The sequence below is a fragment of the Oncorhynchus mykiss genome, chromosome 12, assembly GCF_057628025.1.
Source record: "Oncorhynchus mykiss isolate SJ-2025 chromosome 12, ASM5762802v1, whole genome shotgun sequence".
Lineage (NCBI taxonomy): Eukaryota > Metazoa > Chordata > Actinopteri > Salmoniformes > Salmonidae > Oncorhynchus > Oncorhynchus mykiss.
In genome coordinates this window covers 5,278,157-5,303,250 of record NC_143033.1, presented here as the reverse complement: position 1 = coordinate 5,303,250, position 25,094 = coordinate 5,278,157, and positions in this window count along the sequence as shown.

Below are 25,094 nucleotides of genomic sequence, written 5' to 3'. Positions count from 1 at the left end.
GTTGGTGGTGAAAGAGGCATCTCTTCAAAGTAATGAATGTTGACTATCACAACTTCCTGTTGGTGGTGAAAGAGGGATCTCTTCAAAGTAATGAATGTAGACTATCACAACTTCCTGTTGGTGGTGAAAGAGGCATCTCTTCAAAGTAATGAATGTAGACTATCACAACTTCCTGTTGGTGGTGAAAGAGGCATCTCTTCAAAGTAATGAATGTAGACTATCACAACTTCCTGTTGGTGGTGAAAGAGGGATCTCTTCAAAGTAATGAATGTAGACTATCACAACTTCCTGTTGGTGGTGAAAGAGGGATCTCTTCAAAGTAATGAATGTTGACTATCCCAACTTCCTGTTGGTGGTGAAAGAGGGATCTCTTCAAAGTAATGAATGTAGACTATCACAACTTCCTGTTGGTGGTGAAAGAGGGATCTCTTCAAAGTAATGAATGTAGACTATCACAACTTCCTGTTGGTGGTGAAAGAGGCATCTCTTCAAAGTAATGAATGTAGACTATCACAACTTCCTGTTGGTGGTGAAAGAGGGGTCATGGAACTATAAAAGTTACATTTGGGATTTGCATCTTTCCACATCAGACTGTGGGTTTTATGATGTTATTGAATAGGTTTTTTGACTGTTAATTGCAAATAAGGACATATGTCTATTAGCTTGTAGCGGAAGTGCGGGACTGGGAATGTTTAGGGGCAGCTTTGCTTCGTTCAGGGGCAATAGAGCTGATTCTATCCTGTTGATTTTAAATCCAGATATAAATAGTATTTAAAGATGATGAGAAGGTGAGGTAATGACTGGTGAGAAGGTTAGGTAATGACTGATGAGAAGGTGAGGTAATGACTGATGAGAAGGTTAGATAATGACTGATGAGAAGGTGAGGTAATGACTGATGAGAAGGTTAGGTAATGACTGATGAGAAGGTGAGGTAATGACTGATGAGAAGGTTAGGTAATGACTGATGAGAAGGTACGGTAATGACTGATGAGAAGGTTAGGTAATGACTGATGAGAATATTAGGTAATGACTGATGAGAAGGTGAGGTAATGACTAATGAGGATAGGTAATAGGGGGCAGTAATAGGGGGTAATAGGGGGTAATAGGGAGTAATAGGGTGTATTAGGGGGTAATAGGGTTGTAATAGACAGTAATAGGGGGTAATAGGGGTAATAGGGCAGTAATAGGCAGTAATAGGGGGTAATAGGAGAGACTGAAGAGGACTGGCCACCCCACATAGCCTGGTTCCTCTCTAGGTTTCTTCCTAGGTTTTGGCCTTTCTAGGGAGTTTTTCCTAGCCACCGTGCTTCTACACCTGCATTGCTTGCTGTTTGGGGTTTTAGGCTGGGTTTCTGTACAGCACTTTGAGATATCAGCTGATGTACGAAGGGCTATATAAATAAATTTGATTTGAATAGGGGTATAGGCAGTAATAGGGGGTAAGAGGGGTAAGAGGCAGTAATAGGGGGTGATAGAAAAGACATTCATGAGAAACGTGTAGGAGTAGAGGTGACATTCATGATAAACGTGTAGGAAAGGAGGAGACATTCATGATAAACGTGTAGGAGAGCAAGGATATATTATATTTAGCTAATGTAATGAGCCAGTATTATATTTAGCTAATGTAATGAGCCAGTACTGGCTTACGCTAATGAAATTAGCCTGTTTGTAAAGCTATGTATGTAGATAGGAAGCTTTCTGCTATTTATAATCATTTTTTAATAGCTGTTTTAATTTCACTATTAATACACCCATGCATGGTCCTGCCTCCCTCTGCTGCTGATGAGGGCCTTGGGTCCATTTGATTTCATTACAGCAGTTTACAGTACAGTCAGAACCGTGAACTGTTTGATAACATGGTGGTGGATCTTTCATATATAATGGGGATAGTTTGCTTGAACTGGTCCTGTGGCCCTTGTTAATGTCAACGGCATCATGATCTTTACCCAGTACCAGGACATTTTTAGCCCAAATCCTGGTTGCCTCTGCCAGGAGGCTGAAACGTGGCCTCTAGTGAATCTTTCAGGAAAACAATTACCCAAAGCACACATCAAAATCTACAAAGAAATGGTTAATTGGCCACAAAAGGAACATTTTGTAATGGCCATCTCAGTCTCCGGACTTGAAACCCGTTGAAAACCAGCAGTCCATAGCACAGATCTGGAAGGAGTCTAGATGGAGGAATGATCTATGATCCCTCCCAATGTGTACTCCAGCTCGTTATACTCGCAAGGTGAGGTATTAAAAGGTATTGAAAATAAGGGTTGTCAATAACTTTAAGCCCTACGTTTTTCAGATTTGTATTTATTACTTGTTACATCAACTTTCTTTCTCTGCACAATTATATCAGTATAAAATAATACAATTTCCCAAATGATTCCGATTTGTCCCAAAGCCACTCCTGTGTTGTCTTGGCTGTGTGCTTAGGGTCGTTGTTCTGTTGCAAGGTGAACCTTCGCCCCCAGTCTGAGGTCCTGAGCGCTCTGGAGCAGGTTTTCATCAAGGATCTCTCTCTGTACTTTAATCCGTTTATCTTTCCCTCGATCCTGACTAGTCTCCCAGCCCCCTGCCGCTGAAAAACATCCCCACAGCATGATGCTGCCACCACCATGCTTCACTGTAGGGATGGTGCTTAGGTCCCCTCCAGATGTGACTCTTGGCATTCAGGCCAAAGAGTTCAATATTGGTTTCATCAGACCAGAGAATCTTGTTTCTCATGGACTAAGTGTCCTTTAGGTGCCTTTTGGCTTTTGGCTGTTTTCATGTTATCCAGAGCGTTGCTGCTAGCAACCATTTAATTACTATTTTTTGCCAATGTTTACTGACACCGGCCATATTCAACGGGTGTTGAGCGTTCGTAAATTCGTCAGTTATTCTGCGCTCTTGCAACCTCAGACCTATAGTGTTCTGAAAACGGAGTAGATAGCCAGAATGAATTCACGAGTGCACCCTTTAATCCATTTTAGAATAAGGCTGTAATGTATCAAGAAACGTGTAAGAAAAAAGAAAGGGTCTGAATACTTTGGCGGTATTTTTAAGTTTTATTTTATACAGTTATTTTTTTTAGCTCCTCTTTTATCAAACAGTGTCAATAATTTCAGATCCAACTGTACATTGTGTATTTTAATAAACTGCCAGAAACCTCCTTTGTACCCAATTGCTCGGTAGATAATAGTTTATAAAAAGGATGAAAAATCTAATTCACCCAGAGCGATAACATCCCAAAAAATATTCCCGCTGATGAAGCATGCAGACTACTGGAAGAACTGCAGAGAAAGAACATTTAAAAGTTGTGTTAGTGTTTGTATCCACAATCAATAACCTGAGATGTTGTGTTCTCTCTCTCCATTAACTTCCTCAATTCAGCCATTCTTCTCCAATCGTACTTTTAAACGTCCCGCTTATACATGACACTAGTAACTGAACAAAACAAAGCTCTTAATCTGAGGTAAACAAGCTCTGCCGGCTGACTCTGACTGAGTGTGTCTGATTGTATCTAGATAACAAAGTAGAACCTTTTAAATGAAGATGCTTTTTTCCTGAAACCTCCAACGGGAGAACAGGCGATCTCTAAAGAAGGCCCAAAAAGATTTTCGATTATTCCAGTCACCCGAGCAACGTATTGATCACTCTGTTACCATCAGGCAAGCGGTATTGGAGTATCGGGTCTCGGACCGACAGGCTCCGTTGCAAATCAAATCAAGTTGATTGGTTAGCAGATGTTATAGTGGGTGCAGCGAAATGCTTATGTTATTGGCTCCTGAAAACGCAGTAAAATGTCAATCAAGTACCCAATTAATGATAAAAAAACAACAACAGAATTATAGAAACGTTGGAATAAATCGAATTGACAACACAAATAGCATTGATCCACATAGCACTGTAACGTTAATCCACATAGCACTGTAACGTTAATCCACATAGCACTGTAACATTAATCCACATAGCACTGTAACTTTAATCCACATAGCACAGTAACATTAATCCACATAGCACTGTAACATTAATCCACATAGCACAGCAACATTAATCCACATAGCACTGTAACGTTAATCCACATAGCACAGCAACATTAATCCACATAGCACTGTAACTTTAATCCACATAGCACGGTAACATTAATCCACATAGCACTGTAACATTAATCCACATAGCACAGTAACGTTAATCCACATAGCACTGTAACATTAATAAACATAGCACTGTAACATTAATCCACATAGCACAGTAACATTAATCCACATAGCACTGTAACATTAATCCACATAGCACTGTAACATTAATCCACATAGCACTGTAACATTAATCCACATAGCACAGCAACATTAATCCACATAGCACTGTAACATTAATCCACATAGCACTGTAACATTAATCCACATAGCACTGTAACTTTAATCCACATAGCACAGTAACATTAATCCACATAGCACTGTAACATTAATCCACATAGCACAGCAACATTAATCCACATAGCACTGTAACGTTAATCCACATAGCAGAGCAACATTAATCCACATAGCACTGTAACTTTAATCCACATAGCACGGTAACATTAATCCACATAGCACTGTAACATTAATCCACATAGCACAGTAACATTAATCCACATAGCACTGTAACATTAATCCACATAGCACAGTAACATTAATCCACATAGCACTGTAACATTAATCCACATAGCACAGTAACATTAATCCACATAGCACTGTAACATTAATCCACATAGCACTGTAGCAGTAATCCACATAGCACTGTAATGTTAATCCACATAGCACTGTAACACTAATCCACATAGCACTGTAATGTTAATCCACATAGCACTGTAACATTAATCCACATAGCACTGTAACATTAATCCACATAGCACTGTAACATTAATCCACATAGCACAGTAACATTAATCCACATAGCACAGTAACATTAATCCCTTTAGCACTGTAACATTAATCCACATAGCACTGTAACATTAATCCACATAGCACTGTAACATTAATCCACATAGCACAGTAACATTAATCCACATAGCACAGTAACATTAATCCACATAGCACATAACCAATCACTACCCTGGGGCATGAGTTTATTTTTTTTTAGAGCAGAGGAAAGACTGGCCCTCCAACACCACTTCCAGCAGCATCTGGTCTCTCATCCAGGGACTGACCAGGACCAACCCTGCTTAGCTTCAGAAGCAAGCCAGCAGTGGTATCCAGGGTGGTATGCTGCTGGCTCTTTAAAAGCTGTTCAACAGTCTGATGGTGATAGAAGCTGTTCAACAGTCTGATGGTAATAGAAGCTGTTCAACAGTCTGATGGTCTGGTAAAAGAAGCTGTTCAACAGTCTGATGGTGATAGAAGCTGTTCAACAGTCTGATGGTGATAGAAGCTGTTCAACAGTCTGATGGTAATAGAATCTGTTCAACAGTCTGATGGTGATAGAAGATGTAAAACAGTCTGATGGTAATAGAAGCTGTTCAACAGTCTGATGGTGATAGAAGCTGTCCAACAGTCTGATGGTGATAGAAGCTGTTCAACAGTCTGATGGTAATAGAATCTGTTCAACAGTCTGATGGTGATAGAAGCTGTTCAACTGTCTGATGGTGATAGAAGCTGTTCAACAGTCTGATGGTAATAGAAGCTGTTCAACAGTCTGATGGTGATAGAAGCTGTTCAACAGTCTGATGGTCTGGTGATAGAAGCTGTTTAACAGTCTGATGGTGATAGAAGCTGTTCAACAGTATGATGGTGATAGAAGCTGTTCAACAGTCTGATGGTCTGGTGATAGAAGCTGTTCAACAGTCTGATGGTAATAGAAGCTGTTCAACAGTATGATGGTAATAGAAGCTGTTCAACAGTCTGATGGTCTGATGATAGAAGCTGTTCAACAGTCTGATGGTGATAGAAGCTGTTCAACAGTCTGATGGTGATAGAAGCTGTTCAACAGTCTGATGGTAATAGAAGCTGTTCATCAGTCTGGTGGTGATAGAAGCTGTTCAACAGTCTGATGGTAATAGAATCTGTTCAACAGTCTGATGGTGATAGAAGCTGTTTAACAGTCTGATGGTGATAGAAGCTGTTCAACAGTCTGATGGTAATAGAAGCTGTTCATCAGTCTGGTGGTGATAGAAGCTGTTCAACAGTCTGATGGTCTGGTGATAGAAGCTGTTCAACAGTCTGATGGTGATAGAAGATGTTCAACAGTCTGATGGTAATAGAAGCTGTTCAACAGTCTGATCGTAATAGAAGCTGTTCAACAGTCTGATCGTAATAGAAGCTGTTCAACAGTCTGATGGTAATAGAAGCTGTTCAACAGTCTGATGGTGATAGAAGCTGTTCAACAGTCTGATGGTGATAGGAGCTGTTCAACAGTCTGATGGTAATAGAAGCTGTTCAACAGTCTGATGGTAATAGAAGCTGTTCAACAGTCTGATGGTGATAGAAGCTGTTCAACATTCTGATGGTGATAGAAGCTGTTCAATAGTCTGATGGTCTGGTGATAGAAGCTGTTCAACAGTCTGATGGTGATAGAAGCTGTTCAACAGTCTGATGGTGATAGGAGCTGTTCAACAGTCTGATGGTGATAGAAGCTGTTCAACAGTCTGATGGTCTGGTGATAGAAGCTGTTCAACAGTCTGATGGTGATAGAAGCTGTTCAACAGTCTGATCGTAATAGAAGCTGTTCAACAGTCTGATGGTGATAGAAGCTGTTCAACAGTCTGATGGTAATAGAAGCTGTTCAACATTCTGATGGTGATAGAAGCTGTTCAATAGTCTGATGGTCTGGTGATAGAAGCTGTTCAACAGTCTGATGGTAATAGAAGCTGTTCAACAGTCTGATGGTGATAGAAGCTGTTCAACAGTCTGATGGTGATAGAAGCTGTTCAACAGTCTGATGGTCTGGTAATAGAAGCTGTTCAACAGTGTGATGGTCTGGTGATAGAAGCTGTTCAACTGTCTGATGGTAATAGAAGCTGTTCAACAGTCTGATGGTGATAGAAGCTGTTCAACAGTCTGATGGTGATAGAAGCTGTTCAACAGTCTGATGGTGATAGAAGCTGTTCAACAGTCTGATGTTCTGGTAATAGAAGCTGTTCAACAGTCTGATGGTAATAGAAGCTGTTCAACAGTCTGATGGTCTGGTAATAGAAGCTGTTCAACAGTCTGATGGTAATAGAAGCTGTTCAACAGTCTGATGGTGATAGAAGCTGTTCAACAGTCTGATGGTGATAGAAGCTGTTCAACAGTCTGATGTTCTGGTAATAGAAGCTGTTCAACAGTCTGATGGTAATAGAAGCTCTTCAACAGTCTGATCGTAATAGAAGCTGTTCAACAGTCTGATGGTAATAGAAGCTGTTTAACAGTCTGATGGTAATAGAAGCTCTTCAACAGTCTGATGGTAATAGAATCTGTTCAACAGTCTGATGGTGATAGAAGCTGTTTAACAGTCTGATGTTCTGGTAATAGAATCTGTTCAACAGTCTGATGGTGATAGAAGCTGTTTAACAGTCTGATGGTAATAGAAGCTCTTCAACAGTCTGATGGTAATAGAATCTGTTCAACAGTCTGATGGTGATAGAAGCTGTTTAACAGTCTGATGTTCTGGTAATAGAAGCTCTTCAACAGTCTGATGGTAATAGAAGCTGTTCAACAGTCTGATGGTGATAGAAGCTGTTCAACAGTCTGATGGTAATAGAATCTGTTCAACAGTCTGATGGTGATAGAAGCTGTTCAACAGTCTGATGGTGATAGAAGCTGTTTAACAGTCTGATGGTAATAGAAGCTGTTCAACAGTCTGATGGTAATAGAAGCTGTTTAACAGTCTGATGGTAATAGAAGCTGTTCAACAGTCTGATGGTAATATAAGCTGTTCAACAGTCTGATGGTAATAGAAGCTGTTTAATAATCTGATGGTAATAGAAGCTGTTCAACAGTCTGATGGTCTTGTGATAGAAGGTGTTTGTAAGTCTCTCTGTCTTGTCTCTGATGCACCTGTACTGTCTTGGTTTTCAGATGGTAGCCGTGTGACCAGACCCTCTCTGCTGAGGTTCCTTCGAAGTGGGTTGGGGTGTTCTCTTCTTCTGTCTCCTGTAGTCCACGATCAGCTCCTTCGTTTTGTTGAGGGAGAGGCTATTTTCCTGGCACCAGTCTGCCGGGGCTTTCACCTCCTCCCTGTGGGCTGTCTCGTTGTTGTTGTCGATCAGTAGTGGTGTGCAGTTCACGAGCGAATCGTTCTTTTTAAGTATTCTTTTTACTGACCAGAGTATGGATTTTTTTAAAGAGTGATGATTCGTTTTTCTGAGTGACTCGTTCATTTTAGTTGATCGTTTGACCTGCTAGTACAGAATAATGAATACTTGCTCCTCCAGATTAGCGAGAAGGGTGCATCTGCAGGAAGCAGATTAAAGCGTGATTGAAGCAGTGTAAACTCAGTACAGTGGCTAGTGAAAGTATTCACCCCCTTTGGCATTTTTCCTATTTTGTTGCCTTATTAAAACCTGGAATTCAAATGGATTTTTCGGGGGTTTGTATCATTTGATTTACACAACATGCCTACCACTTTGAAGATACAAAATACATTTTATTGTGAAACAAACAAGAAATAAGACAAAAAAACAGAATACTTGAGCTTGCATAACTATTCACCCCCCAAAGTTTATATGTTGTAGAGCCACCTTTTGCAGCAATTACAGCTGCAAGTCTCTTGGGGTATGTCTCTATAAGCTTGGCACATCTAGCCACTGGAATTTTTGCCCATTCTTCTTGGCAAAACTGCTCCAGCTCCTTCAAGTTGGATGAGTTTCGCTGGTGTACAACAATCTTTAAGTCATAGCACAGATTCTCAATGGACTGAGGTCTGGGCTTTCCAAGACATTTAAATGTTTCCCCTTAAAACCACAACAGTGTTGCTTTAGCAGTATGCTTAGGGTCATTGTCCTGCTGGAAGGTGAACCTCCTTCCCAGTCTCAAATCTCTGGAAGACTGAAACAGGTGTCCCTCAAGAATTTCCCTGTATTTAGCACCATCCATCATTTCTTCAACTCTGACTAGTTTTCCAGTCCCTGCCGTGAAAAACATCCCCACAGCATGATGCTGCCAAAACCATGCTTCAATGTGGGGATGGGTTTCTCGGTGTGATGTGAGGTGTTGGGTTTGCGCCAGACATAGCGTTTTCCTTGATGACCAAAAAGCTACATTTTAGTCTCATCTGACCAGAGTACCTTCTTCCATATGTTGGGGTGTCTCCCACATGCCTTTTGGTGAACACCAAAGGTGTTTGCTTATTTTTTTCTTTAAGCAATGGGTCTTTCTGGCCACTCTTCCGTAAAGCCCTGCTCCTTGGAATGTAGACAGATACTCCAATCTCTGTAGTGGAGCTTTGCAGCTCCTTCAGGGTTATCTTTGGTCTCTTTGTTGCCTCTCTGTTGCCTCCTTGCCTGGTCTGTGAGTTTTGGTGGGGGCGGTCCTCTCTTGGCAAGTTTGCTGGGGTGCCATATTCTTTCCATTTTTTTATAACGTATTTAATGGCGCTCTGTAGGATGTTCAAAGTTTCTGATATTTTTTTATAACCAAACACTGATCTGTACTTCTCCACACTTTTGTCCCTGACCTGCACACAGGTGGACTAATTCTGTGACTTTAGTGGGTGAATACATATGCATGCACCACTTTTATGTTGAAAATATTACATGAAATCCAAATGCAACAAAATAGGAAAAATGCCAAGAGGGGTGAATTATTTTGCAAGGCACTGTATATTTAAAATTAAGGTACAAAATAAAAATAAAAATATCTATATTGGTCCATTTTTAAGATAGTTCTCCGTTACAATGACTATGGCGCTCCAGTAGGTGGCGGTAATGCACCATACTGTTGGATGCCAACCACTGATAAACCCCACAGAAAAAGACATAGGGACAACAACGGTAGCTAGCTACAACAACGGTAAATAGTGTCCTTCGGACCATGCCTGTCACCACTGTTTTTCCTTAGTTCTGTTAACGAGGGCAAGGGCAGTTTTCCGGCAGGCGTTTAGGACACTGGGTGCTAGCTAGTTAGCAAGCTAGGACTCTGGTACAGAGCAGGCGGGAGCGAAGGACACTGTGTGCTAGCTTGTTAACTAGTTACCCAGGAGGACTCTGGTACAGAGCAAGCGGGAGGCGGGGGTAACACTGGTTTCTTGCTAGCTAGGACTCTGGTACAGAGCAGGTGGGAGGCGGGGGTAACACTGGTTTCTTGCTAGCTAGGACGCTGGTACAGAGCAGGTGGGAGGCGGGGGTAACACTGGTTTCTTGCTAGCTAGGACGCTGGTACAGAGCAGGTGGGAGGCGGGGGTAACACTGGTTTCTTGCTAGCTAGGACTCTGGTACAGAGCAGGTGGGAGGCGGGGGTAACACTGGTTTCTTGCTAGCTAGGAGGGTAACACTGGTTTCTTGCTAGCTAGGAGGGTAACACTGGTTTCTTGCTAGCTAGGAGGGTAACACTCGTTTCTTGCTAGCTAGGAGGGTAACACTGGTTTCTTGCTAGCTAGGACACCGGTACAGAGCAGGTGGGAGGCGGGGGTCACACTGGTTTCTTGCTAGCTAGGACACCGGTAGACTAAGTTCTTCAACCCTGAAAAAGTCAGATAATAGTTGTATTTTTGAGCAAAATAAATCAAATATATATCGATTTTCTTTTGTGATTTTGATTGAACGAGTCAAAACGAGACAAACTTCCCAGTGTTCAGTTCTACCACTGTCGTGTCGTCAGCAAACCTGATGATTGAGTTGGAGTTGTACGCAGTCCAGGTTACAGCTTCTATTACCAGTCCATCAGACTGCTGAAAAGCTGAACCTAGCTATCTCTGTGTTTGTAAATTATGTGTGCCCCTGGCTCTCCGTCAATAAAACAAATAAGAAAATGGTGCCGTCTACTTAGCTTAATATAAGGAATAAGAAATGGTTTATACTATAACTTTTAAGTACATTTTTAGCTATCCCGTTTACTTTTGTTACATTAATATATTTAAAACCATTTTCTATTAAAGTATCTTTACTTCTACTCAAGTATGACAATTGAGTTATTTTTCCACCACTACTTTTTATACCTGCTGTAAACCGTGTAATGTGAGAAATACACTTGATTTGGTTTAATGGTTTAATCAATGCTTATTCCACTACAGTGGCAAGTCTTCTGAATAAGATACGGCTCAATGCTCCCCAGAGCTGACATAGTTTTTACCCAGAATGCTCCGCAGAACTGACATAGTACTTTCCCAGAATGCTCCCCAGACCTGAAATAGTTTTTACCCAGAATGCTCCCCAGAGCTGACATAGTTTTTACCCAGAATGCTCCCCAGACCTGACATAGGATTTTCCCAGAATGCTCCGCAGAACTGACATAGTTTTTACCCAGAATGCTCCCCAGAGCTGACATAGTATTTTCCCAGAATGCTCCCCAGACCTGACATAGTATTTTCTGGTAAGTTCATTGCTGTATTAGAATGTGACTGTATATTGTTGCTGAATTGTCAGGTACGTCGGTAGAGACTGACGACTGTAGTCTGCCCCATCAGGAGCATCACACCTTAAACAGATCAATGTGTGTGCGTGTGTGTGTGTGTGTGTGTGTGTGTGTGTGTGTGTGTGTGTGTGTGTGTGTGTGTGTGTGTGTGTGTGTGTGTGTGTGTGTGTGTGTGTGTGTGTGTGAGTGAGTGAGTGAGTGTGTGCGTGCGTGCGTGCGTGTGTGTGTGAGTGTGTGTGAGTGTGTGTGCGTGCGTGTATCGTGGATATTAAACCATGAATTCCCAAACAGAGCTGCTATTTCCAGACAGTAATCACCATTGAACAGCATACGTGTAAAGCCAGCCCTATCTAATGAGCTTTCAAGCAGCAAAGAGAACATCTTTATAGAGTCTAAATTATTCCACTATGTACAAAAATGGAGGTAATTGCTTTTGACAGGTCTTGAATAACACCCTTGTCAGGATGAAATGTGTCAGTCCAGGTGTGCATCCCAAATGGTACCCTATTCCCTTTATAGCGCACTATTTTTCTATCAGGGCCCATGGGTCTCTGTTCAAAATAGTGCACTATATTCTTTCAGCTCCATTTACAGAGATCTCTCTTTCATCCAGAGCCTATATCCAGGTACATCTACAGAGATTACATTTTTTATTTAACTAGGCCAAGTCAGTTAAGAACAAATTCTTATTTACAATGACGGCCTAACCCCCGGCCAAACCCTCCCCTAACCCGGAAGGTGCAGGGACAATTGTGCGCCGCCCTATGGGACTTCCAATACAAGGCCGGTTGTGATACAGCCCGGCATCAAACCAGGGTCTGTAGTGAAGCCTGTCAGCGTTAACATGAAAGGCAGCGATGGTCAGAGAGGGAAATTAAATGATAGTTTCTTTCTGTCTAAATGAAGGGAAAATTGCACACTGAGACGTGTATAAAACATTATGAAAATGCAATGTATGGTGAAGTGTGTATGAATTGGACTGTATGGCTGGGGCTGTAAGGCTGTATGGCTGGGGCTGTATGGCTGGGGCTATATGGTTGGGGCTGCATGGCTGGGGCTGTGTGGCTAGGGCTTTATGGTTGGGGCTGTATGGTTGGGGCTGTTTGATTGGGGATGTATGGCTGTATGGCTGGGTCTCTATGGTTGGGGCTGTATGGCTTGGGCTGTATGGTTGGGGATGTATGGTTGGGGATGTATGGCTCGGGCTGTATGGCTGTAAGGGCTTAATGGTTGGAATGGTTGGAATGGCGGCTGTATGGTTGGGGCTGTATGGCTGGAGCTGTATAGTTGGGGCTGTATGGCTGGGGCTGTATGGCTGGGGCTGTATGGTTGGGGATGTTTGGCTGGGGCTATATGGTTGGGGCTGTTTGGCTCAGTCTGTATGGCTGTAAGGCTGGGGCTGAATGGCTGGAGCTGTGCTGTATGGTTGGGGCTGTATGGCTGGGGTTGTACGGTTGGGGCTGCATGGCTGGGGATGTATTGTTGGGGATATAAGGTTGGGGCTATATCGCTGGGGGTGTATGGTTGGGGCTGTATGGCTGGGGCTGTACGGTTGGGGCTGTACGGTTGGGGCTGTATGGCTGGGGATGTACGGCTGGGACTGTATGGCTGGGACTATATGGTTGGAACTGTGTGGTCGGGACTGTATGGTTGGGGCTTTTTGGATCTATGACTGGGTCTGTATGGTTGGGTCTGTATGGCTGGGGCTGTATGGCTGCATGGCTGGGGCTGTATGGATGGGGCTGTATGGCTGCATGGCTGGGGCTGTATTGTTGTGGCTGTATGGCTGGGGCTCTATGGCTGGGGCTGTATTGTTGTGTATGTATGGGAAGAGGCTGTATGGCTGGGGCTGTATTGTTGTGGCTGTATGGCTGGGGCTGTATAGTTGGGGCTGTATGGCTGTATGGCTGTGTGGTTGGGGCTGTATAGTTGCGGCTGTATGGCTGTGTGGTTGGGGCTGTATAGTTGGGGCTGTGGGGCTGTATAGTTGGGGCTGTATGGCTGTATGGCTGTGTGGCTGGGGCTGTATTGTTGGGGCTGTATGGCTGTATGGCTGTGTGGTTGGGGCTGTATGGCTGTGTGGTTGGGGCTGTATGGCTATGTGGTTGGGGCTGTATTGTTGGGGCTGTATGGCTGTGTGGTTGGGGCTGTATAGTTGGGGCTGTATGGCTGTGTGGTTGGGGCTGTATGGCTGTATGGCTGTGTGGTTGGGGCTGTATTGTTGGGGCTGTATGGCTGTGTGGTTGGGGCTGTATGGCTGTGTGGTTGGGGCTGTATGGCTGTATGGCTGTGTGGTTGGGGCTGTATTGTTGGGGCTGTATGGCTATGTGGTTGGGGCTGTATTGTTGGGGCTGTATGGCTGTGTGGTTGGGGCTGTATTGTTGGGGCTGTATGGCTGTGTGGTTGGGGCTGTATGGCTGTATGGCTGTGTGGTTGGGGCTGTATAGTTGGGGCTGTATGGCTGTGTGGTTGGGGCTGTATAGTTGGGGCTGTATGGCTGTAAGGCTGTGTGGTTGTGTGGTCGAGTGTTTAGGTTGCTACTGCTCTTAGACTTGGAGTGGATAGCTAGAGACGATCATTTCAAGCAGTATATTTTCTTGGCACTTCCTGAGAGGATGGATGGTAAAGATGATTTACACGTAGAAGGACAATACGAGTGTCAGTTAATTAACCGATATCTAAGATGTACATCACTGATGAATCTTTTTACATTCTTATGTTTTCAATGATGTCTATTCCCGTGTAGAGCGTGGCGCCAGCAGTGCCAGGGCTGTGGGTTCGATTCCCACAGGGTACCAGTATGAAAAAAAATGTCAAAATGTAAATTGCTCTAGATAAGAATGTCTGCTAAAATGTAAACGAATTATGTCCTAAATGAAATCAGTTGGAGACCTGACGTGCTTTTTTTGGGGGGGGGGGGATGTTGTAGGTGGATGAGGACAGTCTTTGCATTACACTAAGAAGAAATGTGTATATTTCTCCATTTTCGCAATACACAACAGGAGATTATTGCTCGCGTACACGGTTAAGCAGCTGTTATAGTGGGCGCAATAAAATGCTTACGTTACTAGCTCTCTAGCTGTTATATCTGCTCCTGCCACGCTCTCTCTAATGCTCATCCTTTGTCTCCTTGACCTGCTGCCACTCCCCCAGTACCCTCTCCCTCTCCCTCTCTGTGGGTGTGTGTGATTGTGTGTGTGTGTGTGTGTGTGATTGTGTGTGTGATTGTGTGATTGTGTGTGTGTGTGTGTGTGTGTGTGTGTGTGTGTGTGTGTGTGTGTGTGTGTGTGTGTGTGTGATTGTGTGTGTGTGTGCGTGTGTGTGTGTGTGTGTGTGTGTGTGTGTGTGTGATTGTGTGTGTGTGTGTGTGTGTGTGTGTGTGTGTGTGTGTGTGTGTGTGTGTGTGTGTGTGTGATTGTGTGTGTGTGTGTGTGTGTGTGTGTGTGTGTGTGTGTGTGTGTGGGTGTGTGTGATTGTGTGGGTGTGTGTGATTGTGTGTGTGTGTGTGTGTGTGTGTGTGTGTGTGTGTGTGTGTGTGTGTGTGTGTGTGTGTGTGTGTGTGTGATTGTGTTGGTGGAGACAGGTGTGCTGGAGTCAGAGCAGATCCCCACCAGCTGCAACCTGTTCCATAATCAAGACCTCTACAAATACTCAGTCCTGCCACTTCCACACTGCCAGATCGTAGCCTCTGCTCAGTCTGTCTTTGTCTTCTTTTTTCTGCGTTTTAGCCATTGGCTTAGATCCTGTTTTCATGTTGTGCCCAGTTTTCCTTGCCTGACGCTGTTTTCTCTCTGCTACAGTTCCTTCAGCTCTGACTCTGGTCCCCGTCAGTCCTGCCAACCTGCCCCGAACCCCCCACTCCACTGCTTCCTTGGAGTCCGTTCCGGACCTGCTTACCCAGCCCCAACTCCCCTCGCTCAAGCCTCAGCCTCCGAACCTGGCTTCCTGTAACCCGCCCAAGCTTCCCCTGGCCTGCAACCGAGCTTCCCCTGGCCTGCACCCCATCTTTCCTTTCCTTTTCAATAAATGCCTTGGATACCTTATCCCAGTCTCCTCGTCTTAGTCTGCTCTTGGGTTCACCTGCTCCTCTCCGCGTAACACTAACAGTGCAGTAAAATGCTTAGGTTACTAATAACAATACAATAACATGTCAAACAATTAAAATGTGAGAACAATTATAATACAGAATATATGACGAGCAGTAATCAAATGCAATCTATACATATTTACACTGGGATGATTTACACAAGATCAGTTAATTAAGAATGACATGTAGAGCAGTATATACAGTGGCAAGAAAAAGTATATGAACCCTTTGGAATGACTTGGATTTCTGCATAAATTTCTCATCAAATTTGATCTGATCTTCATCTAAGTCACAACAATATAAAAACACTGTGTGCTTAAACAAACAACATACAAACTATTGTATTTTTAATTTAAACATTCACAGTTTAGGTTGGAAAAAGTATGTGAACCCCTTGGCTAATGACTTCTCCAAAAGCTAATTGGAGTCAGGAGTCAGCTAACCTGTAGTCCAATCAATGAGATGAGATTGGAGATGTTGGTTAGAGCTGCCTTGTCCTATAAAAAACACTCACAAAATGTTGAGTTTGCTATTCACAAGAAGCATTGTTTGATGTGAACCGTGCCTCGAACAAAACAGATCTCAAAAGACCTACCATTAAGAATTGTTGACTTGCATTAAGCTGGAAAGGGTTACAAAAGTATCTGTAAAAGCCTTGATGTTCGTCAGTAAGACAAGATGTCTATAAATGGAGAAAGTTCAGCACTGTTGCTACTCTCCCTAGGAGTGGCCGTCCTGCAAAGATGACTGCAAGAGCACAGCACAAAATGCTCAATGAGGTTAAGAAGAATCCTAGAACGTCACCTAAATCTCTGAAACATGCTAACATCTCTGTTAATGAGTCACGATACATAAAACACTCATCAAGATTGGTGTTCATAGGAGGACACCACAGAGGAAGCCACCGCTGTCCAAAAAACATTGCTGCACGTCTGAAGTTTGCAAAAGTGCACCTGGATGTTCCACATCGCTACTGGCAAAATATTCTTTGGACAGATGAAACTACAGTTGAGTTGTTTGGAAGGAACACACAACACTATGTGTGGAGAAAAAAGGCACAGTACACCAAAATTAAAACCTCATCCCAACAGTAAAGTATGGTGGAGGGAGCATCATGGTTTGGGGCTGCTTTGCTGCCTCAGGGACTGGACAGCTTGCTATCATCGACGGAAAAATGAATTCCCAAGTTTATCAATACATTTTGCAGAAGAATGTTAGGCTATCTGTTCGCCAATGGAAGCTCAACAGAAGTTGGGTGATGCAACAGGACAACGACCCAAAACACAGAAGTAAATCAACAAAATAATAGTTACACAACAGAACAAATACGCCTTCTGGCCCAGTCAGAGTCCCGAACTTAACCCGATAAAAATGCTATGGCAATTTATTTTTATTTCACCTTTATTTAACCAGGTATTTATATATATATATAACTCTAACCCTTTATTTAACCAGGTTGGCCAGTTGAGAACAAGTCCTCATTTACAACTGCGAACTGGCCAAGATAAAGCAAAGCAGTTCGACACAAACAACGACACAGAGTTACACATGGAACTAACAAACATACAGTCAATAACACAATAGAAAAGTCTATATACATTGTATGCAAATGAGGTAAGGAGGTAAGCAATAAATAGGCCGTAGTGGTGAAGAAATGACAATTTATCAATTAAACACTGGAGTGATAGATGTGCAGAAGATGAATGTGCAAGTAGAGATACTGGGGCGCAAAGGAGCAAAACAATAAATAATAGCATGGGGATGAGGTATTTGGATGGGCTGTTTACAGATGGACTATATACAGGTGCAATGATCTGTAAGCTGCATACAGGCAATAACACAATAGTTATCGTGACCAGTGAGCTGAGATAAGGTGGGGCTTTACCTAGCAAAGACTTATAGATGACCTGGAGCCAGTGGGTCTGGCAAAGAATATGTAGCGAGGGCCAGCCGACTAGAGCGTACAGGTTGCAGTGGTGGGTGGTATAAGGGGCTTTGGTGATAAAAAGGATGGCACTGTAATAGACTGCACCCAGTTTGCTGAGTAGAGTATTGAAAGCAATTTTGTAGATGACATCGCCGAAGTCGAGGATTGGTAGGATGGTCAGTTTTACTAGTGTAAGTTTGGCGGCGTGAGTGAAGGAGGCTTTGTTGCGAAATAGAAAGCCAATTCTAGATTTGATTTTGGATTGGAGATGTTTAATATGAGTCTGGAGGGTAAGTTTACAGTCTAGCCAGACACCTAGGTATTTGTAGTTGTCCACATATTCTAGATCAGAACCGTCCAGGGTGGTGGTGCTAGTTGGGCGGGCGGGTGCGGGCAGCGAACGGTTGAAAAGCATGCATTTGGTTTTACTCGCGTTTAAGAGCAGTTGGAGGCCACGGAAGGAGTGTTGTATGACAATGAAAGCTGTTTGGAGGTTAGTTAACACAGCGTCTGAAGAAGGGCCAGATGTATACAGAATGGTGTCGTCTGCGTAGAGGTGGATCAGGGAATCACCAGCAGCAAGAGCGACGTCATTGATATGTACAGAGAAAAGATTCTAACCCAAGAATTGAACCCTGTGGTACCCCCATAGAGACTGCCAGAGGTCTGGACAGGCCCTCCGATTTGACACACTGAACTCTGTCTGCGAAATAGTTGGTGAACCAGGCGAGGCAGTCATTCGAGAAACCAAGGCTATTGAGTCTGCCGATAAGAATACTGTGATTGACAGAGTCGAAAGCCTTGGCCAGGTCGATGAAGACGGGTGCACAGTACTGTCTTTTATCAATGGCAGTTATGATATCGTTTAGTACCTAAATAGATGGGGAGAGGTCTGTCCGTAATAAAGAGATGCACTGCTTTTATGATACCTTACTCCACAAAGTTCTGCAGGATCTAGTTTTGTCTGATCTTGATTATTGTCCAGTCATCTAGTCCAGTGCTCCAAGGAAAGACCTAGTTAAACTGCAGCTGGTCCAGAACAGAGCGGCACGTCTTGCTCTTCATTGTAATCAGAGGGCTGATATAAATACTATGCATGCCCAGTCTCTCATGGCTCAGAGTTGAGGAGAGACTGACTGCATCACATGTGTTAAAATCCCAGATTGAATTCCACCTTCATTCATCTTTGCTTTGTTTAGAAACAGGAGGAGAGCTCCCGTCTTTTGTTTGCATAATCAACTTACACACAGCTCTGACACGCACTTACCCCACCAGACATGCCATCAAGGGTCTTTTCATAGTCCCCAATTCCAGAACAAATTCGAGAAAGCGTACAGTATTATATAGAGCCATTATTGCATGAAACTCCGTTTCATCATCATGTTGCTCAGATGAACAACAAACCTGGTTTCAGAAAACAGATAAAGCAACACCTCACGGCACAACGCCGCTCCCCTATTTGACCTAGATAGTTTGTGTGTATGTATTGATATGTAAGCTACATGTACCATTTTTTCAAAATCATTTATTTTATTTTATTTTTATTTCACCTTTATTTAACCAGGTAGGCTAGTTGAGAACAAGTTCTCATTTGCAACTGCGACCTGGCCAAGATAAAGCAAAGCAGTTCGACACAAACAACAACACAGAGTTACATGGAGTAAAACAAACATACAGTCAATAACACCGTAGAGAAAAAAAAAATCTATATACATTGTGTGCAAATGAGGTAAGATTAAGGGAGGTAAGGCAATAAATAGGTCGTAGTGGCGAAATAATTACAATTTAGCAATTAACCACTGGAGTAACTATTGATGTTGAGCTGTTCTTGTCTATTAATGTTCTTTATTATTTAATTCTGTATTATGTGTTTTGTGTTTTGTGTTGGAACCCCAGGAAGAGTAGCTGCTACTTTTCACAACATAGCTAACGAGGATCCTAATAAAATATAAAATATCAACACACAGGGAGCCTGTTAATGGTAACATGGTAACATCACTCCGACGCTACATAAAAACCCAAGGAGGGGGAAAAGGATTACGAGGATCCTAATAAAATATAAAATATCAACACACAGGGAGCCTGTTAATGGTAACATGGTAACATCACTCCGACGCTACGTAAAAACCCAAGGAGGGGGAAAAGGATTACGAGGATCCTAATAAATTATAAAATATCAACACACAGGGAGCCTGTTAATGGTAACATGGTAACATCACTCCGACGCTACGTAAAAACCCAAGGAGGGGGAAAAGGATTACGAGGATCCTAATAAATTATAAAATACCAAACAATACAGTATGACCTTGTTCTATACTGTTATTAAATGTACTATCAAAGGCTCATTAAGATTTTTCAATTAGCCATCGTCACCTAATTAATTATAACCATAATATGTAGCACCATAACAGTCAGCTAAATTAGACAACACTAGGCCGTATGATGGTAGGCTGCCTGCCTCTGTCTGCTTATCACACAGTCAAGTCGCACTGGTGCCTTCGATCCGAACCCATGTAAATACCTAATCAATGACCGCTGGCGGCCGTGGGGGGGGAAACCTGATATGAATACAGAGCAACCGGAGATGACTACAAAACACATGGTTGCCAAGCCTCCTTCTGAGCCATTGCTTGGCCATGTGAATCCGATGCCATTAAATATGGGCTTACATTTTCGATTTCATAACGGCTTTATATTCGTTTAGACTTCAGTGGTTGACTTCTGTTTGTTGTTGTCGTGGATGAATTAATGAAGCGTTTATCAAATCAAGTGTACGGTGTATTGGATCCAGGCCCTGCTAGTCTACTAACTAGGATGAATAATAGCCTACAGTGTAAACCTGAAGAGGAAAATAAACATTTGGGCTGAGTGGTATTTTCCTTTCACATACCAAATGTGGATGGTTTGTGTTGATCGACAGGAAAAACAAGTGTATATTTTATCCCTTTTTTTTAGATTGAATTCTACGGCAGTCAACTTTCACTACTAGCGAGCTGTCTCTCTCGTCAGGTACCTATGTCTGCAACGGCCTACCTCAGAGTGGGATTATTACCGTACTACCGTGGAAGACAGAGGTAGGCTGGCCTTCCAGCACAACGGATACTTACTCAATGTAAACACACTACAGGTGATACATTATGTAAATGACTATTTATTGAAATGAAAATGCAATTTAGACTGCCAAATGCTTATTAACTGCCAACTAAATTATATTTAAGCAAAAAGGTTTGCGGAGGTGTGGTATATTGGCCATATACCACAGACCCCTGAGGTGCCTTATTGCTATTATAAACTGGATGCCAAAGTAATTAGATCAGTAAAAGACATGGTTTGTTATACCCGTGGTATATGTTCTGATATACAACGTCTGTCAGCCTATCAGCATTCAGGTCAGGGCTGGAACCACCCAGTTTATAAAAGCCATTATGGCACAAGGAAAGTACGATATTGAATATCTCTCTGTCTGTCTCTGTCTCTCTCTCTCTGTCTCTCTCTCTCTCTCTCTCTCTCTGTTTCTCTCTCTCTCTCTCTCTCTCTCTCTCTCTCTCTCTCTCTCTCTCTCTCTCTCTCTCTCTCTCTCTCTCTCTCTCTCTCTCTCTTTCTCTCTCTCTTATCACCATCCAAGGTCTATTACTTTAAGGTGAATACACTGGAGTTTAACAAGTGTATCTTGGTCAGTGGGTCAAATGGAACCCTATTCCCTATATATGTAGTGCCTACGGGTCTTGGCAGGGGTGTCACGCACCTGTTATTTTAGACGGACCACATAGTATGTAACGATGGGAAGGAGGGGCTATTATTTTTATTTTTTCAAACACCTTAAACAGTTTTTCCCTCAATCTAGGTCCATATTATGCCTAAAGTAAAGAACAACAAATATTATTGTTCCACGTAGGTTATCTAAGCATTCCTCTATAGCTATTCAAATGCAATTTGAATTAATGATGCACATTGATTCTTTAAGATGGTTTATGCAGTAGGAACTGTCACGCTGGTATACTGTATAGCATCACAACCTCAAGGATTAAAGCAATTTTGTTATTTTCTAAAAAGTCTAGCAACCCTTACCAGCAGGCATGCCAGCTGACATAGTTAGACAAGCTACTCTAACTTGATTGATAGCCTAGAATGGCTTGGTTTCTAGTTATGGGGATGGGAGACTGGGAACCTATCTGGCTGGCTAGCTCAAGCCGTCTTCATAAAATTGCTTGTTTAATTTATTCATCAAGACGGAATCAATAGGCTACATACAAACACATCTCCTGCAACACCGGCAGCATATGCCCACATTTTTTATTATTTTATTTCACCTTTATTTAACCAGGTATTTATATATATAACCCTTTATTTAACCAGGTATTTATATATATAACCCTTTATTTAACCAGGTATTTATATATATAACCCTTTATTTAACCAGGTATTTATATATATAACCCTTTATTTAACCAGGTATTTATATATATAACCCTTTATTTAACCAGGTATTTATATATATAACCCTTTATTTAACCAGGTATTTATATATATAACCCTTTATTTAACCAGGTATTTATATATATAACCCTAACCCTTTATTTAACCAGGTATTTATATATATAACCCTAACCCTTTATTTAACCAGGTATTTATATATATAACCCTAACCCTTTATTTAACCAGGTAGGCCAGTTGAGAACAAGTTCTCATTTACAACTGCGACCTGGCCAAGATAAAGCAAAGCAGTGCGACACAGACAACAACACAGAGTTACACATGGAATAAACAAACGTACAGTCAATAACACAATAGAAAAAGTCTATATACAGGGTGTGCAAATGGAGTAAGATTAGGGAGGTAAGGCAATAAATAGGCCATAGTGGTGAAATAATGAACAATTTATAAATTAAACACTGGAGTGATTGATGTGCAGAAGATGAATGTGTAGAGATACTGGGGTGCAAAGAAGCAAAAAATAAGTAACAACAATATGGTGATGAGGTATTTGGATGGGCTATTTACAGATGGGCTATATACAGGTGCAATGATCGGTAAGCTGCTCTGACAGCTAATGCTAATGCTTAAAGTTAGTGAGGGAGATATGAGTCTCCAGCTTCAGGCATTTTAACAATTCGTTCCAGTCATTGGCAGTAGAGAACTGGAAGGAAAGGAAATTGAATTGGCTTTGGGGGTGACCAGTGAAATATACCTGTTGGAGCGTGTGCTAATGGTGGGGGCTGATATGGTGACCAGTGAGCTGAGATAAGGTGGGGCTTTACCTAGCAAAGACTTATAGATGACCTGGAGCCAGTGGGTTTGGCGATGAAAATTAAGCGAGGGCCAGCCAACGAGAGCATACAGGTCGCAGTGGTGGGTAGTATACGGGGCTTTGGTGACAAAACGGATGGTACTGTGATAGACTACATCCAATTTGCTGAGTAGAGTGTTGGAGGCTATTTTGTAAATTGAGAAGCCTTTTTGTCCTAGACTTGTCACTCTGGTACCGCTTGCCATGCGGTAGTAGAGAGAACAGTCTATGACTGGGGTCTATGACTGGGGTCTTTGACAATTTCTAGAGCCTTCCTCGGACACCGCCTGGTGTAGAGGTCCTGGATGGCAGGCAGCTTAGCCCCAGTGATGTACTGGGCCATACGCACTACCCTCTGTAGTGCCTTGCGGTCAGAGACCGAGCAATTGCCGTACCAGGCAGTGATGCAACAAGTCAGGATGCTCTCGATGTAGAAGCTGTAGAACCTTTTGAGGATTTTAGGACCCATGCCAAATCTTTTTAGTTTCCTGAGGGGAAATAGGCTTTGTCGTGCCCTCTTCATGACTGTCTTGGTGTGTTTGGACCATTCTAGTTTGTTGTTGATGTGGATGTAACGGATGTGAAATAGCTAGCTAGTTAGCGGTGGTGCGCACTAAATAGCGTTTCAATCGGTGACGTCACTCGCTCTGAGACCTTGAAGTAGTGGTTCCCCTTGCTCTGCAAGGGCCGTGGCTTTTGTGGAGTGATGGGTAACGATGCTTCGTGGGTGACTGTTGATGATGTGTGCAGAGGGTCCCTGGTTCGCGCCCAGGTATGGGCGAGGGGACGGTCTAAAGTTATACTGTTACATGGACACCAAGGAAATTGAAGCTCTCAACCTGCTCCACTACAGCCCCGTCGATGAGAATGGGGGCGTGCTCGGTCCTCCTTTTCCTGTAGTCCACAATAATCTCCTTAGTCTTGGTTACGTTGAGGGATAGGTTGTTATTCTGGCGTGGGTGAACAGGGAGTACAGGTGCTGTGGGCAGCTGGGAGGAGGAGATCCTATTCTACATGGACTTTACAGAACTTTTTGGAGTTTGTCCTCCAGGATGCAAATCTCTGTTTGAAAAAGCCTTTGCTTTCCTAACTGCCTGTGTATATTAGTTCCTAACCTCCCTGAATAGTTGCATATCGTGGGGGCAATTTGATGCTAATGCAGTACGCCACAGGGTGTTTTGTGCTGGTCAAGGGCAGTCAGGTCTGGAGTAAACCAAATCTGAACGGGCACGTGCCCTTGTGCCCTCGATGGGCATGAAGCCTCAGGGTCCTTGTAAAAAGTAGTGCACAACATAAAGATCTTAGCCCCGGACAAAAGTAGCACAGTATAGGGTGCTATTTGGGACTCAGGGCCAAGGGAAGCCAGGCAGCCAATAATATTAATTTTCCTTCAATTCCCAAGAGGCTGAATGTATTTCACAGGAGAAAGCGAAACAGCACCCATCTGTCTCTCTATGTGTAGGCCATCTATCTGATGCTGTCTGGTCCAAACGAGTAGGACATTGTTGCCGCCCATAGCATTGAAGCCAGCGAGCATCTGGTATGAAACAAAAATTGCCAATCAGCGATGAGCTAAACTGAGCAAGCTCAACTGTGAATGTTCCTGGCGCACCAAAAACAAGAGTCAAGGTGAAGCCAGCTTGGATTTGGCGTCACTCCTGAGAGAATACGTCATTGAGAGAATACGTCATTGACTGAAAAACTTGAATTGTTGCATCTCATTGTGTTGTAGCTAAATTTTTACAATTTCGTAAACTGGCCATGGATAGAGATAGGAATTTGAACTTGCTTTTTCTTAATTCTCCGTACTGGCTAATGATTATAACTGTGATTCTGATCCAACCATTGATTTATACATTGTTGTGCCTCTGGCCTGAGAGGATGGAAGTTCAATATGTAGCTAGATGTAGAAGGCTAATGTTAACTGGCTAATGTTGCTCATGAATGGAAGTTAGGCTAGCGAGCAAAGCATTTTAGCCAGGTAGCCTGGGACAGCAAAAACTAAAAGTGTCTACTTTATGACAGGGTCATAGACCGTTTAGTCAACATGAAAGAGAGGAGGAAGGTATTGACGTCTCTCTAGGGTGAGTCAACATGTTTTTCTGCTTGGATGAATGCACACGCACACACGCACGCACGCACGCACGCACACACACACACACACACACACACACACACAGAAACCAGAACTATTGACAGCCACATCATTAGCTTACGTTGATTGGACTAAATTGTTTTTGGAATCTTTTAGTTGTATAAACTAAACAGGTGATGTTGAAATGTTGAAGTTGA